Source organism: Rhinoderma darwinii, chromosome 1 (assembly GCF_050947455.1).
Source record: "Rhinoderma darwinii isolate aRhiDar2 chromosome 1, aRhiDar2.hap1, whole genome shotgun sequence".
NCBI lineage: Eukaryota > Metazoa > Chordata > Amphibia > Anura > Rhinodermatidae > Rhinoderma > Rhinoderma darwinii.
Window position 1 is genome coordinate 70,707,385 of NC_134687.1, and position 15,642 is coordinate 70,723,026.

The 15,642-nt window shown below is 45.1% G+C and overlaps 1 protein-coding gene across 2 annotated transcripts in view; it reads left to right on the plus strand.

Annotated features, from left to right (window-relative positions):
* The first annotated feature begins 230 nt into the window (after nucleotides 1-230).
* ATP10D (ATPase phospholipid transporting 10D (putative)) overlaps nucleotides 231-15,642 on the plus strand; it is a 115,801-nt gene continuing 100,389 nt past the window's right edge. The window contains exon 1 of one of the 2 annotated variants that reach the window (XM_075859539.1): nucleotides 231-468. The gene's annotated coding sequence lies outside the window, so the exon portion shown is untranslated. The remainder of the gene's footprint in view (nucleotides 469-15,642) is intronic. The other variant, XM_075859532.1, reaches the window with a different exon arrangement.

Consider the following 15,642-nt stretch of genomic DNA (forward strand, 5'->3'; position numbering starts at 1 on the left):
TGAAGTCAATAGAAAAAATTGTGGCAAAACCATTACAAACCAGCGACCAGTGTATGGACTGCAAAACGCTGCATGTGATGTGGTAACGTGAATGTACCGAAAGCTGATTAGTTGCTCCATTTTTCCGTAGCTCCAGTTTTCATTCACCCCCAGCTGAATATTTGGAGACTCCTCTGAGCACTGGGCAGTGGATGCGGCATAGACCTGCGGCTTGTACCACGGAGCATGGCCGGCACTGACAGAAGGAAGAGCCTGGTGACGTCACCGAGCGCGGCCGCTGATTGGCTGAGACGCGCCTCTCTAACCCGGGCTGGCCGGAGCTGCCGCGGTAGTCAGATGAGGAGGGGGAAGCTTCCTCCGGTGGCTGCGGCGCAACTTCTTCTGAGACGGTGAAAGCGCCTGACAATGTACCGGTCCGGCAGCGGCCGAGGAGCATGGTGAGCCGGCGTGTGCCGGGGATAACGCTCTGTACGTGTATTTTTGTCCCGCTTAGTGGCCTCCGCTGTGGGGGATGGAAGCCACTATTGTGAAGCTGCTGTGTGTAGCATGTCTGCCCCCTCACTGCCAGGATGCCCCTCTGCCCCCTCGATTTTTACCTGCAGCTGCCCATCCACACCACAAGAACAGGAGCTATGGAGCGATCATTTCCGATCAGTGGTGACCTCATAGTACAACATAACGGATTTCAAGGGATCTTTCAGGAGTAGCTAAATCTTTGCAAAACTGCTTAAGGCTTCGTTCACATCTGCGTTGTGACGTGACGTTCTGCTCCGTCAGAGGACCAGAACAAGGGTATAACGAAAGCAGCGGTTCTGTTGCACAACGGACACTGCCGTCAAAACCCATTGACTTTAATAGGTTCTGTCCGAGTATACGTGGTTTTACTGGACACAATAGCGCAGCATGCTGCGCTATGGTCTCCGGTAATCCCTGCTGGATCTGGGACGGAGTCCCCTAACGGAGCCTCCAACGCAGATGTGAACGAAGCCTAAAATAATAAAACATTGTCATTTAGGACCTGTTCACATCACCGTTCCGGGGTTCTGTCGGGTGAACCCCGCAACGGAAAGTGAAAGTGACAGCACAGCTTCCGTTTCAGTCACCATTGATCTCAATGGTGACGGAAACATCGCTAATGCTTTCCGTTCGTCACCGTTCCGGCTGGTTTCCGGTTTTCCGACGGAATCAATAGCGGAGTCGAATAACTTATGTACGATGCTAGGAGTCCCTGCCTCGCTGCCGGACAACTGTCCCGTACTGAAAACATGATTACAGTACGGGACAGTTGTCCTGCAGCGAGGCAGGGACTCCTATAGTCGTACATAACTATGATGCTAGGAGCCCGGCTCCCTGCACTGTGTTCGGTCCGGGACTTGCGACCGAATTAGGTTCCGCCCATTACGGACCGAACATGTTCGTGTGAATCCAGCCTAACTATAACGAGCCGTGCACCTGTGTGTCCATCACATGACCATGGATAGAATTTTATCCACTGGAAGTAAACCATGAACGTTCCTACTGAATAACAACAAGCGGAGATCCTGAAAACCGTGAGGAATTAATACAGAAACGATATTGGAAAGTTGTATAACCTTTAATTATACAAAAAAATAACATTCATTTTCTGAAATCAGATAATCCTTTTTAAAGGGTTTATTTGACTTTTTAACACTTTTTGTTTGGAAACCGCTGCAAATGTACTAAAGGATTAAAAGAATAAGTAATCGCCTATTTTTTTCCCCGGCGATCCAGTGCTGACATTCCGGCGGTCCTCCCGGCGTCTGTTTAAATGCAGCCGGCAAGTAACCGCTGCAGCTAATCAGCAGTCGTGTGCCGTGTTCCTGGCATCAACGATAAGCGCCATGATGCCAATAATACGGTATGTGAGCGCTGAACCCTCTGCCTGCAGCTGTCACTTGCTGGCAGCATGAATTCAAACACGCTGTTGGGAAAAAGAAGTGATTTACTTATTTTATTTTCTTCTAGGCTGGATTCACGCGCTACATTTTTTAACATACGTTTTTTGTTTTGGTTGATTAACATTGAGATTATACGAACAAAAAAGCAACTGTCCGCACACCCGTACTGATAAACTATAGAAGAAAAATACTTTTGACCTATATATATATAAATTTCTACAAAAAGAAACTTTAAAACGCCACTAAAGACAAAGGAAAAATCAGATGAGGGTCACAGGGAATAATGTGACCCTCTTGCAGTGAATACCCAAAATTAGGGATAGGACCAGGCTGAGCCTATAAATAACAAATGCTTTCTATACCATATTATGTTCCCAAAACAAAGTGCTATGTGCTCCAAAAATATATATCGCGAAGTGCATAATAAGGGTCCGTTCACACCGGTTTTTGACCCGGAAGCCTTGTCGGAATCAGTGCTGAAATGCCCCCCCCCCCCCCCCCACTATTGATTTTCCCAACCAACTTTTGGCCGCTTGCGTAAAAAAACAAAAACAGCATGTTGCCTCTTGCCGTGGTTTCCGCCGCTGACCTCCCATTGAAATCAATGGGAGGCAGAAAAAACCTGCGGCGCTAGTTTATGAGCTTTTTTCGTTCTGCTTTTTGCTCGCGGTCCTTGCATTAGCTTAAATGGCTGCGGGCAAAAAATGTGGAAAAATACGTGGAGGCAGGTCAAAACCCCTGAAGGTATTGCGTGTGTGTGTGTGTGTGTGTGTGTGTGTGTGTGTGTGTGTGTGTGTGTGTACAGTTAATGACAACCCAAAATTTAGTGTCTCAGAAAATTAGAATATTAAATAAGCCCAATTTAAAAAATGATTTTTAATACTGAAATGTTGGCCTACTGAAAACCATGTCCAGTATCTGCCCTCAATACTTGGTCGGGGCTCCTTTTGCATGAATTACTGCATCAATGTGGCGTGGCATGGAGGCGATCAGCCTGTGGCACTGCTGAGGTGTGATCAATGTGGCGTTGCATGGAGGCAATCAGCCTGTGGCACTGCTGAGGTGTGATCAATGTGGCGTGGCATGGAGGCGATCAGCCTGTGGCACTGCTGAGGTGTGATCAATGCGGCGTGGCATGGAGGCGATCAGCCTGTGGCACTGCTGAGGTGTGATCAATGTGGCGTGGCATGGAGGTGATCAGCCAGTGGCACTGCTGAGGTGTGATCAATGTGGTGTGGCATGGAGGTGATCAGCCGGTGGCACTGCTGAGGTGTTATGGAAGCCCAGGTTGCTTTGATAGCGGCCTTCAGCTCGTCTGCATTGGGTCTGGTGTCTCATCTTCCTCTTGACAATACCCTATAGATTCTCAATGGGGTTTAGGTCAGGCGAGTTTGCTGGCCAATCACATACACAGTGATACTGTGGTTATTACACCAGGTATTGGTACTTTTGGCAGTGCGGGCAGGTGCCAAGTCCTGCTGGAAAATGAAATCAGCATCTCCATAAGGGCATGACCACACGTGGCGGATTTCCTCCGCAACTGTCCGCATCAATGCCGCACAGAATCTGCGTTGCAGATTCTGCTGCGGATCTGCACAAAATGTGCAGTAAATTGTTGCGGACTAGCTGCTGCGGACTGCGGGAAAAGTGCTTCCCTTCTCCCTATTCAGTGCAGGATAGAGAGAAGGGACAGCACTTTCCCTAGTGAAAGTAAACGAATTTCATACTTACCGGCCGTTGTCTTGGTGACGCGTCCCTCTTTCGGCATCCAGCCCGACCTCCCTGGCTGACGCGCCAGTCCATGTGACCGCTGCAGCCTGTGATTGGCTGCAGCCGTCACTTAGACTGAAACGTCATCCTGGGAGGCCGGACTGGAGACAGAAGCAGGGAGTTCTCGGTAAGTATGAACTTATATTTTTTGACAGGTTGCTGTATATTGGGATCGGTAGTCACTATCCAGGGTGCAGAAACAGTTACTGCCGATCGCTTAACTCTTTCAGCACCCTGGACAGTGACTATTTACAGACGTCTCCTAGCAACGCTCCCGTCATTACGGGAGCCCCATTGACTTCCTCAGTCTGGCTGTAGACCTAGAAATACATAGGTCCAGCCAGAATGAAGAAATGTCATGGCAAAAAAGCAAGACGTATCCGCAGCACACATAACATGTGCATGACAGCTGCGGACTTCATTGCGGAACTTAGAATCTCCATTGAAGTCAATGGAGAAATTCCGCCATGAGTCCGCCACTGCTCCGCAACAGACAGAGCATGCTGCGGACACCAAATTCCGCTCCGCAGCCTATGCTCCGCAGCGGAATGTTACGCATCGTCTAAACGAACACTTCTAAATAGAAGTGGAAGTCAATGCAGAAACGGCTCCGCTGCGGATTAACGCTGCGGAGTATCCGCAGCGGAATTTAAGTGAAATTCCGCCACGTGTGAACCCAGCCTAAAGCTGGTCAGCAGAGGGAAGCATGAAGTGTTGGGAAATTTCCTGGTAGACGCTGCGCTGACTCTGGACTTGATATAACACAGTGGACCAAAGTCCTATTTTCAGATGAAAGTAAATTTTGCATTTCATTGGGAAATCCAGGTCCCGGAGTCTGGAGGAAGAGTGGAGAGGCATCAATCCAAGTTGCTTGCGGTCCAGTGTGAAGTTTCCACAGTCAGTGATGGTTTGGGGAGCCGTGTCATCTGCTGGTGTTGGATTGTCAGATTTTTTTACGGGACCTTGCTGGAGTGCTGCAATCCCTTTTTTTTTTTTTTTTTTTTATTATTATTATTTTTTTAATATGGTATTTTGAGCTGTGGATTAAGCTCTAGTTGCTTCGCACCCACCACTTTATTACATGAGTGCTGCTTCATGTAAATATTTTTGGTGTATGTGCGGCTGGAAAGTCTGCGGAAAAAACGGCCGTTTAAAAAACGCCTCGTAAAAAGAAGTGCATGTCACTTCTTGAGCTGTTTTTGGAGCCGTTTGTCATTGACTCAAAACAGCTGAAAACCGCTCCAAAAACGGCCGTAAAAAACTCAATTTGCTTAAAAAATGGCTGAAAATCAGGAGCTGTTTTCCCTTGAAAATGGCTTTGTGTTTTCAGCCGTTTCTTGTTAAGCGTGTGAACATAGCCTAATGGCCACACACGTATCGCTGGTCTAAAAACCAGCTTCCTGAGGAAGTTATTGTGGTGTTTGCTCTGACTGTTTCTAAAAATGTTAACCAGTTCGATAACCCCTTAGGGTATGTGCACACGAGAAGTGCCTTTTACGTCTGAAAAGACAGACTGTTTTCAGGAGAAAACAGCTGCCTCGTTTCAGACGTAAAAGCTCCTCCTCGCATTATGCGAGGCGTCTTAGACGCCCGTAATCTTCAGCTGCTCTTCATTGAGTTCAATGAAGAACGGCTCAAATTACGTGGCAAAGAAGTGTCCTGCACTTCTTTGCCGAGGCAGTCAATTTACGCATAATCGTTTGACAGCTGTCAAACGACGACGCGTAAATGACAGGTCGTCTGCACAGTACGTCGGCAAACCCATTGAAATGAATGGGCAGATGTTTGCCGACGTATTTCAGCCCTATTTTCAGGCGTAAAACGAGGCATAATACGCCTCGTTTACGCCTGAAAATAGGTGGTGTGAACGCAGCCTATACCCCTTAAGGATGCAGCCACTTTTGGACCTAATGACACAGCCTCATTTTTTAAATCTGACGTGTCACTTTATGTGGTATTAACTCCAGAATGCTTTTACCTATCCAAGCGATTCTGAGATTTTCTCGTTACACATTGTACTTTGTTAGGGAAAAAATTTTGTTGATAAATTCAATATTTTTTGTGAAAAACACCAAAATTTTGAGAAAATGTGCAAAAATTAGCATTTTTCTAAATTCAAATGTATCTGCCTGTAAGACAGATAGTTATACCACAAAATATTTACTAGTTAACATCCCCCATATTTCTGCTTTAGATTGGAATCATTTTTTGCAAATTTCATTTTTTTTTTTTGCAGAAATTCCATTTTAATCCATTTTTCCTGTAATACTGAAGGTTTTTACAAGAGAAACACAACTGAATATTTATTGCCCTGATTCTACAGTTTTTAGAAATATCCCACATGTGGCCCTACCGTGCTGCGGGCCTGAAACAAAGGCCCCAGAAGCAAATGAGCACATAGAGGATTTTTCGGCCTTCCTTTTCTTAAATTATATTTCAGGCACCATGTCAGGTTAGAAGAGGTCTTGTGGTGCAAAAACAAAGGAAACCCCCCAAAAGTGGCTCTATTTGGCAAACTACACCCATTGAGGAATTCATCTAGGGGTGTAGTGAGCATTTTGACCCCACAGGTGTCTCATAGATTTTATTAGAAATGGGCAGTGAAAATGAAAAATTACATTATTTTCCAATAAGACGCAGCATTAGTTCAAAATTTTTCATTTTATCAACAAATAAAAAAGAAAAAGCACCCCATAAAGCAACTTCTTCAGAGTAGGGAAATACCCCACACGTGGTCATAAACTGCTATTTGGACACACAGCAAGGCTCTAAAGGGAAGGAGCGCCATTTAGTATTTGGAGTGGAGATTTTACAAGATTCGTATTTTGACACCATGCATTGAGCTATAATACCAGTACAGTGGTACCCCCGAATAATTACCCCATTTTGGTAACTAGATCCCTCAAAGAATTGATCTAGGGGTCTAGTGAGCATTTTGACCGCACAAGTGTTTTGCAAAAATGAGTAAACAATAGATGTTGCAGATTGAAAATTGCCGTTTTCCACAGATATGCCATTTCAGTGCCCAATGTGTTGTGCCCAGCTTGTACCACCGTAGACACACATCCCATAAATTGTTAAGCAGATTCTCCAGAATACAGTAATACCCCCATATGTGCTCATAAATTGCCGTATGGGCACACTGCCAGGCTCAGTTGGACCACCATTTGTCTTTTGAAGTGAAGATTTTACTGTGTTTTAGGCTGGGTTCACACGACCATGTTACGTCCGTAATGTACGGAACGTATTTCGGCCGGAAGACCCGGACCGAACACAGTGCAGTGAGCCGGGCTCCTAGCATCATAGTTATGTACTCATGTAATCATGATTACATTACGGGACAGTTGTCCTGCAGCGAGGCGGGGACTCCTAGCGTCGTACATCACTATGATGCTAGGAGCCCGGCTCCCTGCACTGTGTTCGGTCCGGGCCGAAATACGTTCCGTACATTACGGACGTAACATGGTCGTGTGAACCCAGCCTTAGTGGTATTTCAGCTTATAATGTGGGGGCATATGTAAGCTGGGCGGAGTACATCAGGGCATATGTAAGCTGTGCGGAGTGCATCAGGGTATATGTAAGCTGGGCGGAGTACATCAGGGCATATGTAAGCTGTGCGGAGTGCGTCAGGGTATATGTAAGCTGGGCGGAGTACATCAGGGCATATGTAAGCTGGGCGGAGTGCGTCAGGGTATATGTAAGCTGGGCGGAGTACATCAGGGTATATGTAAGCTGTGCGGAGTGCGTCAGGGTATATGTAAGCTGGGCGGAGTACATCAGGGTATATGTAAGCTGGGCGGAGTACATTGGGGTATATGTAAGCTGGGCAGAGTAGTGCATCAGGGTATATGTAAGCTGGGCAGAGTACATCAGGGCATAATAGGATGATGTAATAATGGGGAGAATGAATAATCCATGGATTGGTGTGGTCGCTTTGAACCAATCCTTAATGCACAGGCCGGGTTTATTGGGTATTATACAAAATATCTGCGCTCCAGTGTTGCCTTATATTTGACTTCTTCACTAGCCCTATAAGCCGCACAAGGCCCTAAAGTTTCCTCATCTCCGCTGCGTCTACAGGGTCCACCTGTGGGGTCCAGCAAATGACGATGTGGGGTATTTAGTGAAATTCTACTGGACCTAAAAATGAGTCTGGGCCGTCATTTAGCATCATTGCGTTTTGAGAGTCATAACGTGTTATTTTTCCGGTGACGGAGCTGTGTGAGGGCGCGTTTTCTGTGGAACGAGCTGTAATTTTTATTGGTTCCATTTTGGGGTACATGCGATTTTTTTTTTTTTTTTTTTTTTTTTTTTTTTTTTTTTTGATTTTTTTTTTCACTATTTAATGCATTTTTTTGGGAGATGAGGAAACTAAAAAACAGCCATTCTAGCACGTTATTTTTTTTTTTTACAGTGTTCACCGTGCAGTATAAACAACATGTTAACTTTATTCTGCGGGTCGATACGATTACAGCGACACCAAATTTATATGTTTTTTTTACGTTTCACTACATTCCCACAATAAAAATACTATTTTCTAAAAAAAATCATGTTTTAGTATCGCCATTTTCTGACAGTCATAACTTTTTTATGTTTTAGTTGCTATCGCTGCGGGAGGGCTTGTTTTATGCGTGGCGAACTGTAGTTTCCATTGGTACCCTTTTGCGTTACTTGCAAAATGCTGTCATAGTTTTTTATTAAATTTTACGGTGTCCACCGTGCGGTAAAAATAATGTGACATTTTTATAGATCAGGCCGTTCCGAACGCAGCGATACCTATTATGTATAGTTTTTTTTCACTTTTTCTTTTACACTGACCTGAGGACTTGAAGATCTGGTCTTCTGATTCCTGGTACAATACGCTGCACTACTTATGTAGTGCAGTGTATCGTAACTGTCATTCATCATCTGACAGTTAGCTTATTAGGTCCTGCCTCGGGCAGGACCTAATAGGCTTCCGTACCTGGGCAACCAGGAAGCCTAGCAACGGCTTCCTGGTTGCCATAGCAACCATCGCCACCCGGTAACAGCCATTGCAGTGGGATGTCAGCAGTGTATGACAGCTGACAGCCGCTGAAGATAAAGCGCGCCCAGCTCCTGTGCTCGCTTTATCTACAGGGCGTGACTGTACACCCAAGTGCGGGAAAGCACTTTGTATCTGGACGTACAGTCACGCCCAAAAGCGGGAAGGGGTTAATGAAAAGGTTCAGGCTACACTGCGACACACAGTCGTGGTAAAATGGCAGTATAACCACATTTATGGCGACTATACCACAAACCGCTGGTGAACTCATGTCACCCAAACGTATTGGTTCTTCTATGCCCACCTTAAAGAGGCTCTGTCACCAGATTTTGCAACCCCTATCTGCTATTGCAGCAGATCGGCGCTGCAATGTAGATTACAGTAACATTTTTATTTTTTTTAAAACGAGCATTTTTGGCCAAGTTATGACCATTTTTGTATTTATGCAAATGAGGCTTGCAAAAGTCCAACTGGGCGTGTATTATGTGTGTACATCTGGGCGTTTTTACTTCTTTTACTAGCTGGGCGTTAGGAATGGGAGTGTATGATGCTGACGAATCAGCATCATCCACTTCTCTTCGTTACCACCCAGCTTCTGGCAGAGCACAGACACACAGTGTGTTCTCGAGAGATCACGCTGTGACGTCACTCACTTCCTGCCCCAGGTCCTGCATCGTGTCAGACGAGCGAGGACACATCGGCACCAGAGGCTACAGTTGATTCTGCAGCAGCATCAGCCTTTGCAGGTAAGTAGCTACATCGACTTACCTGCAAACGCCGATGCTGCTGCAGAATCAACTGTAGCCTCTGGTGCCGATGTGTCCTCGCTCGTCCGACACGATGCAGGACCTGGGGCAGGAAGTGAGTGACGTCACAGCGTGATCTCTCGAGAACACGCTGTGTCTGCACTGCCAGAAGCTGGGCGTTCTGAAGAGAAGTGGATGATACTTCTCATCAGAACGCCCAGCTAGTAAAAGTAGTAAAAACGCCCCGATGTACGCACATAATACACGCCCAGTTGTACTTTTACTTTTCAACACGCCCACTTGGACTTTTGCAAGCCTCATTTGCATAAATACAAAAATGGTCATAACTTGGCCAAAAATGCTAGTTTTTTAAAAATAAAAACGTTACTCTTATCTACATTGCAGCACCGATCTGCTGCAATAGCAGATAGGGGTTGCAAAATCTGGTGACAGAGCCTCTTTAAGATAGGCTTTAACAGCCTGTGGATGATTATTCCCTGTGTGGGTAATGCAGAGGTTAAGTTCTTCTGATATGAACACTTCTATGAGGACATCATGAGGGCTTATTTTTTGCAGAAGGAGTTGTATTGACACCATTTAAAATACCATATAATGTACTGGGAAACCGAAAATAAAATTCTTTGCAGGAAGAAATTGGAAAAAACTGTGATTCCTCCATATTTTTTATTTTTTTTAATTTCGTTTTTTACCGTGCTGTATAAAAGACAACTTAACTTTATTTTGCATCTTAATGCGATTTACGTGATACCAAATGTATATTGTTTTTGTTTTTTTTTTTTGTTTTTTTTTTATATTTGACTACTTTTACAAAGAAAAAAATAGTTTTGTATTCACACATTCTGAGAGCCATAACGTTTATTTATTTTTTTGGTCCATCGAGTGGTGTGAAGGCTTATTTTTTGCGGGACAAGCTGTAGGTTTTATTGGTATCATTTTTGGGAACATACAACTTTTTGATCGCTATTACGTTTTATTTAGAGCTAAGGTGGCCAAAAAATAGCGATTCTGGCATTTGTTTTTCGTAAAAAAATGTTTGCGGTGTTCACCGTGCGGGAAAAATAAAATAGGTTTATAGATTGGGTCGTTACGAACGCGGTGATACCAAATATGTGTACTGTTGTTAACGTTTACATTTTTTTCCTATAATAAAAGACTCATCAAACCTCCGACGGAAAGACAACGCTGATGTGAACAGGCCCTAACTGAACTCTTTGCATTTCTGCATTGATTACTAATGTTATCTGGTCTGTGGTTATCGAAGTCACAATTCTAGACAAACTAGGGGCCTGTTCACATCAGCGTTGGGTTCCGTTTGGAGTTTCCGTTCATCCATTCCTTCAGAGGAACAGATGTACGGAAAACTCTAGCTTCCTTTTGCATTAACATTGATTTCAAGTTTCCGCTTTTTTCACAGAAAAATGCTATTGTTTCAGTGACAAAAACCCAGAAATTTTACGGAACAAAAACTCCCGGGAAACCATTGCAACTGACGCATTGACATTGAAATGAATGGTAATGCAGATGGAAGGTATGGTTTCCGTTCATGGGCTCCTGCGATGGAACGGTCTAACAGGAACCCATCAACGGAAGCACAACGCTGATGTGAAAACAGCCTTGGGTCTCCTTCACGCACACTGTTTTTTACAAGCATTTTTTGTGGCGTTTTTTATTTTGTAACTTGTTTTGTGTTTTTGAAGTCCTATTGGGAAGCCTATGGAAAAATGCCAAAAACAAGGCCATACCGACTTTGAAAAATCTGCCACTGACCCCAAAAACGCCACAAACCAGAACGCTTTGTATGTAGTGTTTTCTGCCTTTCATTTTAAAGGAACACCTGGCTGCACCCCGGAAAGTTCTGCATAATGCAGTGTGTGAATCCAGCCTTCGAGCATATTTTACATCATGTAGACATCGGTTTTCCCATACGTCTTTTAAAATCCTCACTTAATTTAATCTAAAAAGACATGCAGGTGAATGGATCTCCTATAAAATATGTAAAGGGTCCCTAATCTGGAATCAACAGGACCTGACCGGTACCGGATTATCAAATGGTATTACCTTTTTGCAGCTTTCTGGATGCTTTCATCATGATGACACTCTGTTGTTATGTTTGTAAACAGAAAAGCACGAGGTACTTTTCTGTTTTCATTCATTCATTTTACTACTGTTGCGCGAATCACGCGCGGCACCCGGAAGTGCTTCCGTGTGCGATTTGCACGCACCCATTGACTTCAATGGGTGCGTGCTGCGCGAAGCACGGCCAAATATAGGACATAGCGTGCGTATCACGCAGCGGACATTCACTGACCGTCTGAACGGCCCCATTCATTAATATAGGTCCGTGTGATGCGCATGAAAATCACGCGCGTCGCACGGACGTATTATACGTTCGTCTGAATAAGCCCTTAAAGCGTCTCTCCGGTTATAAATAACTTTCCATAAATCAATAGTACAAGTGCAGATAAGAAACTTTGTAATATATCTTATTAGAGAAAAATGCCCCTTTCTCCACTAATCAGGCCCCCTCCTCTGTTTTTTTTTTTAACACCTCTTGCACACAACAGAGTTTGGGCCGTGAAAAACCGTCCGTGTTCCCAGCCCCAACGCGGTACAGGTGAACGGGACTTCTGCCATCATAGACGTTTGTTATGTTAGGATTCCCTGCCTCCCCACGGAACTGCTGCTCAACAAAATGATAAAGTGCGGAACAGAAGTCACACGGGGAGGCAGGGACTCCTAGCATCATTACATGTCTATGATGCCAGGAGTCCCGTTCACCTGCACCGCGGTCGGGTCGGGAAATGCGGCTGACCCGCGGAACGTTTTTAACAGCCCCAAACTCGGTCGTGTGCAAGAGGTGTAACTGTTCGCTCACTCAGATTTCAGTCATAGAAACCATATTTAGTGAGGCAGAGGGGATAGCAGAGTGAAAGATAGACACTGCTGCAGCTTCCTAGTAAGTATTAGAGTTCACACGTAGCGTAAATACTGCGGATTTTCCACAACGAATTTCGTTGCAGAAAATCCGCAGCATAATACAGTAGCAGCAAAGTGAATGAGATTTGAACAAATCTCATCCACACGATGCGTAAATAAGTGGAAAAAAACCGCTCAGAAATTGACCTGCGGTGCGGTTTTTCTATCTGCAGCATGTCAACTGTATTTGCTTAATCACTGCTTTTTTTTTCCCCCATTGAATTCAATGGAGGGGTAAAACCCACATCAAATAGCAGTTGTTGCGATATGTTTTTTTTCATCGGATTCCGCCGCAAAAAACGCAACTCGGGGCAAAAAAAATAAAAATCTTATACTTACCCAGGAGTCTGTGTTTCTTCCCCCTGGGAAGACGTTTCATCCCATGTGACCAGCCAATCACAGGCTGTTACGGCGGTCACATGGGATGAAACGTCATCCCAAGATGCCGGCTTGGATGACGTCAGTGGGCCGGCCTCCTGGGATGACGCTTTATCCTATGTGACCGCCGCTGCAGCCAATCACCAGCTGTAGCGGTCTCCTGGGACGAAACGTCCCAGGAGGCCGGCCTGCTAGCAGTGCTAAGTGGCTAAGTGCTACAGTCTTCCGCAGTGGACATTGCCGGCGGAAAACTGCACCACGGCGCACAGGGTGGATACGCTGCATGCTTTTACACAGTGTATCCGCCCCGTGTGCACTCAGCCGAATTGTCAATTTCGGGGCTACCCCTTTAAGGCCTCATGCCCACTTCAGTTTTTTCCTTCAGGGTGCTATACGTTTTTTTCACTGATAGCACCCTGAACCCATTAATTTCAAAGGGCCCATAAACACTTTAGTTATTTTCACGGATCCGTTGCTTCGTTCCGTCGAAAGTAGAGCATGTCCTACTTTTGTCAGTGATTCCGTGACCGTGGTGCCCATAGAAGTCAATGGGTCCGTGAAAAAAACGGATGGTACACGGAAGGCTTCCGTGTGCCGCCCTTTTTTGACAGATCCATTGCCCTAGCAACGGCAGGGCGTGCCAAAGTTCACAGACTGGGACGTGACAAGTTCAAATGCAGTTCAATACCTTCCGTTTTTTTAACGGAAACACGGAAGCAAAACGTCAGTTTCAAACGGAACGGACACAGAGTACACGCGGAAACCACACGGATACCATAACGGACACACGGATCTGAGAGAAACGGCCGTGAAAACGGTGATGGAAGTGTGCATGAGGCCGAAAGCTCATTATTTAGATTCACCGTAAACGTGGATAGTAAGTAAAATAGCAGAAGCTTCTTGTAAAATACATGTGCATTTTCTTACAAGTGCGTTCATTGCTCACCACGAATGTGACATAACGGAAAGGTTTGATATTTATAAATAATGCGTAATGTCTTTGTTAGAAATTCCGCAACAAATAAGATGTTGCGTTTTTTGCAGCAGGAAAGCTGCGATTCCGCTGCAAAAATACGCAACTCTGGGGGGGGGGGTGGATCTTGCCCGGAATTCTGTGCTTATTCATCCAGGCCAGCCTCCTGGGATAACGTTTTATCCCATGTGACTGCTGCAGCCAATCACAGGCTGCAGTGGTCACATGGGGCAAAACGTCCTCCCAGGAGGCCGGTCTGCAGGACATCCGAGGATAAGTATGTGTGTCTTATTTTATTTTTTTATATGTGCAGTTTTCCACAGCAGACATTCCGGCTGAAAAACTGCACCGCAATTAGTTGCGGTTTTTCGACCAGAATTCCATGCGGCGTCCAGGGCAGATTCGCTTTGTGCTATTACCCTGGGTAGCCGCCCTGTGTGAACATAGCCTTTTACTGCCTCATCACAGCGCTGTATTCATGGCTACACTGCTCATTACTGCTGTGTAATGAATCTTTTCTGTATGCTGTCTATAGGGGACTGTTTCGTCTGATTATGGATTTACATGACCACAGTGGTGCATTTTGGATTTTGCAACAATTGTATCCAGTCTAGGTAATCCTCTGTGAGCTAAATACCTCAGCAGCAGGTTAAATGGACACTAACTTTTCACACAATTCATTCTAATCGAAAAGTTTACATGACTGTTAGAATTTTCACGGATAAAACAACTACATTTTGTGTGAAGTTAATGCCACTAGGTGTCTCCCATCTTGTAATCTGATGTCTACCCCCTATTGTGAAGCAAAATCTGTCCCTAGTTACAGAGCAGTATTGAGGGACTGCAGAAAGTGGTGGTGTCTATCTCCACTGCCTGCCAAAACAAGTCTATGGAGAGGGGAGGGGGAGCAGAAGGAGGAGGGAGCAGAGAGAAAGACACAGACACACTGCAAATACAATAAAATTGGGAGGGGAGCAGGAGCATATGTCCTCCATGCTGCCTCCACTTCTGCTATAGCAGTTACACTACATCCACTAGCTCAGAGACAACTGAGAATTAGAGTGCGCCTGCAGAGGGAGAAACTGCTAAAAAATACAGAATACAAGTCCTATAATAGGAGAAATAGTGGTATTCCTCATGTACACACATATTGCAGCTTATTCTGAAACATCACATCAAAAGTCAGGTACACTTAAATCTCTCCTGTGCTGATAGTTTGCTACAATGTATAAATTGTCAGATGATTTTATAGACTGGATAAAATAGTAGTTAACTTTTCAACTGTGTGCAGCTGTATTGTTCAGAGGGTCAATGTAACCTCCCTCTATTTACAAAGGACCAACCCCTGCCAGTGGTGCAGTGATTGACTTTCACTCCCAGCTGAACTAAACTGGGAGCATCGGTAACTGCAGACTCTGCAAAGGTGTCTGGTTATCCACCAGTGTCTAATTCATAAGGCTGGGTTGTCCTATCTCGGTTTAAGACCTGATTCACACGAGCGCTGCGCATCTCGGACGTGAAAAACTGCCATTTTCCAAGTCCGAGGTGAATCTGTGCTCAGCGCTGCAGGACGCGATGTCACGCATCCACCATAGTTGAGTCTATGGAGGGATGCGTGATGCGTGAAAAGATAGGACATGTCCTATTTTCGCACGGACCTTTCACATGGTACGTTGAAACAACGGCTGTGTGAACGCCACATTGAATTACATAGGTCCATGGGACGGCCGGTGTTTCAATGGCCGTCCCACGGATGTTTAAAGAGGCTCTGTCACCACATTATAAGTGCCCTATCTTTTACATAAGGAGATCGGCGCTATAATGTAGGTGACAGTA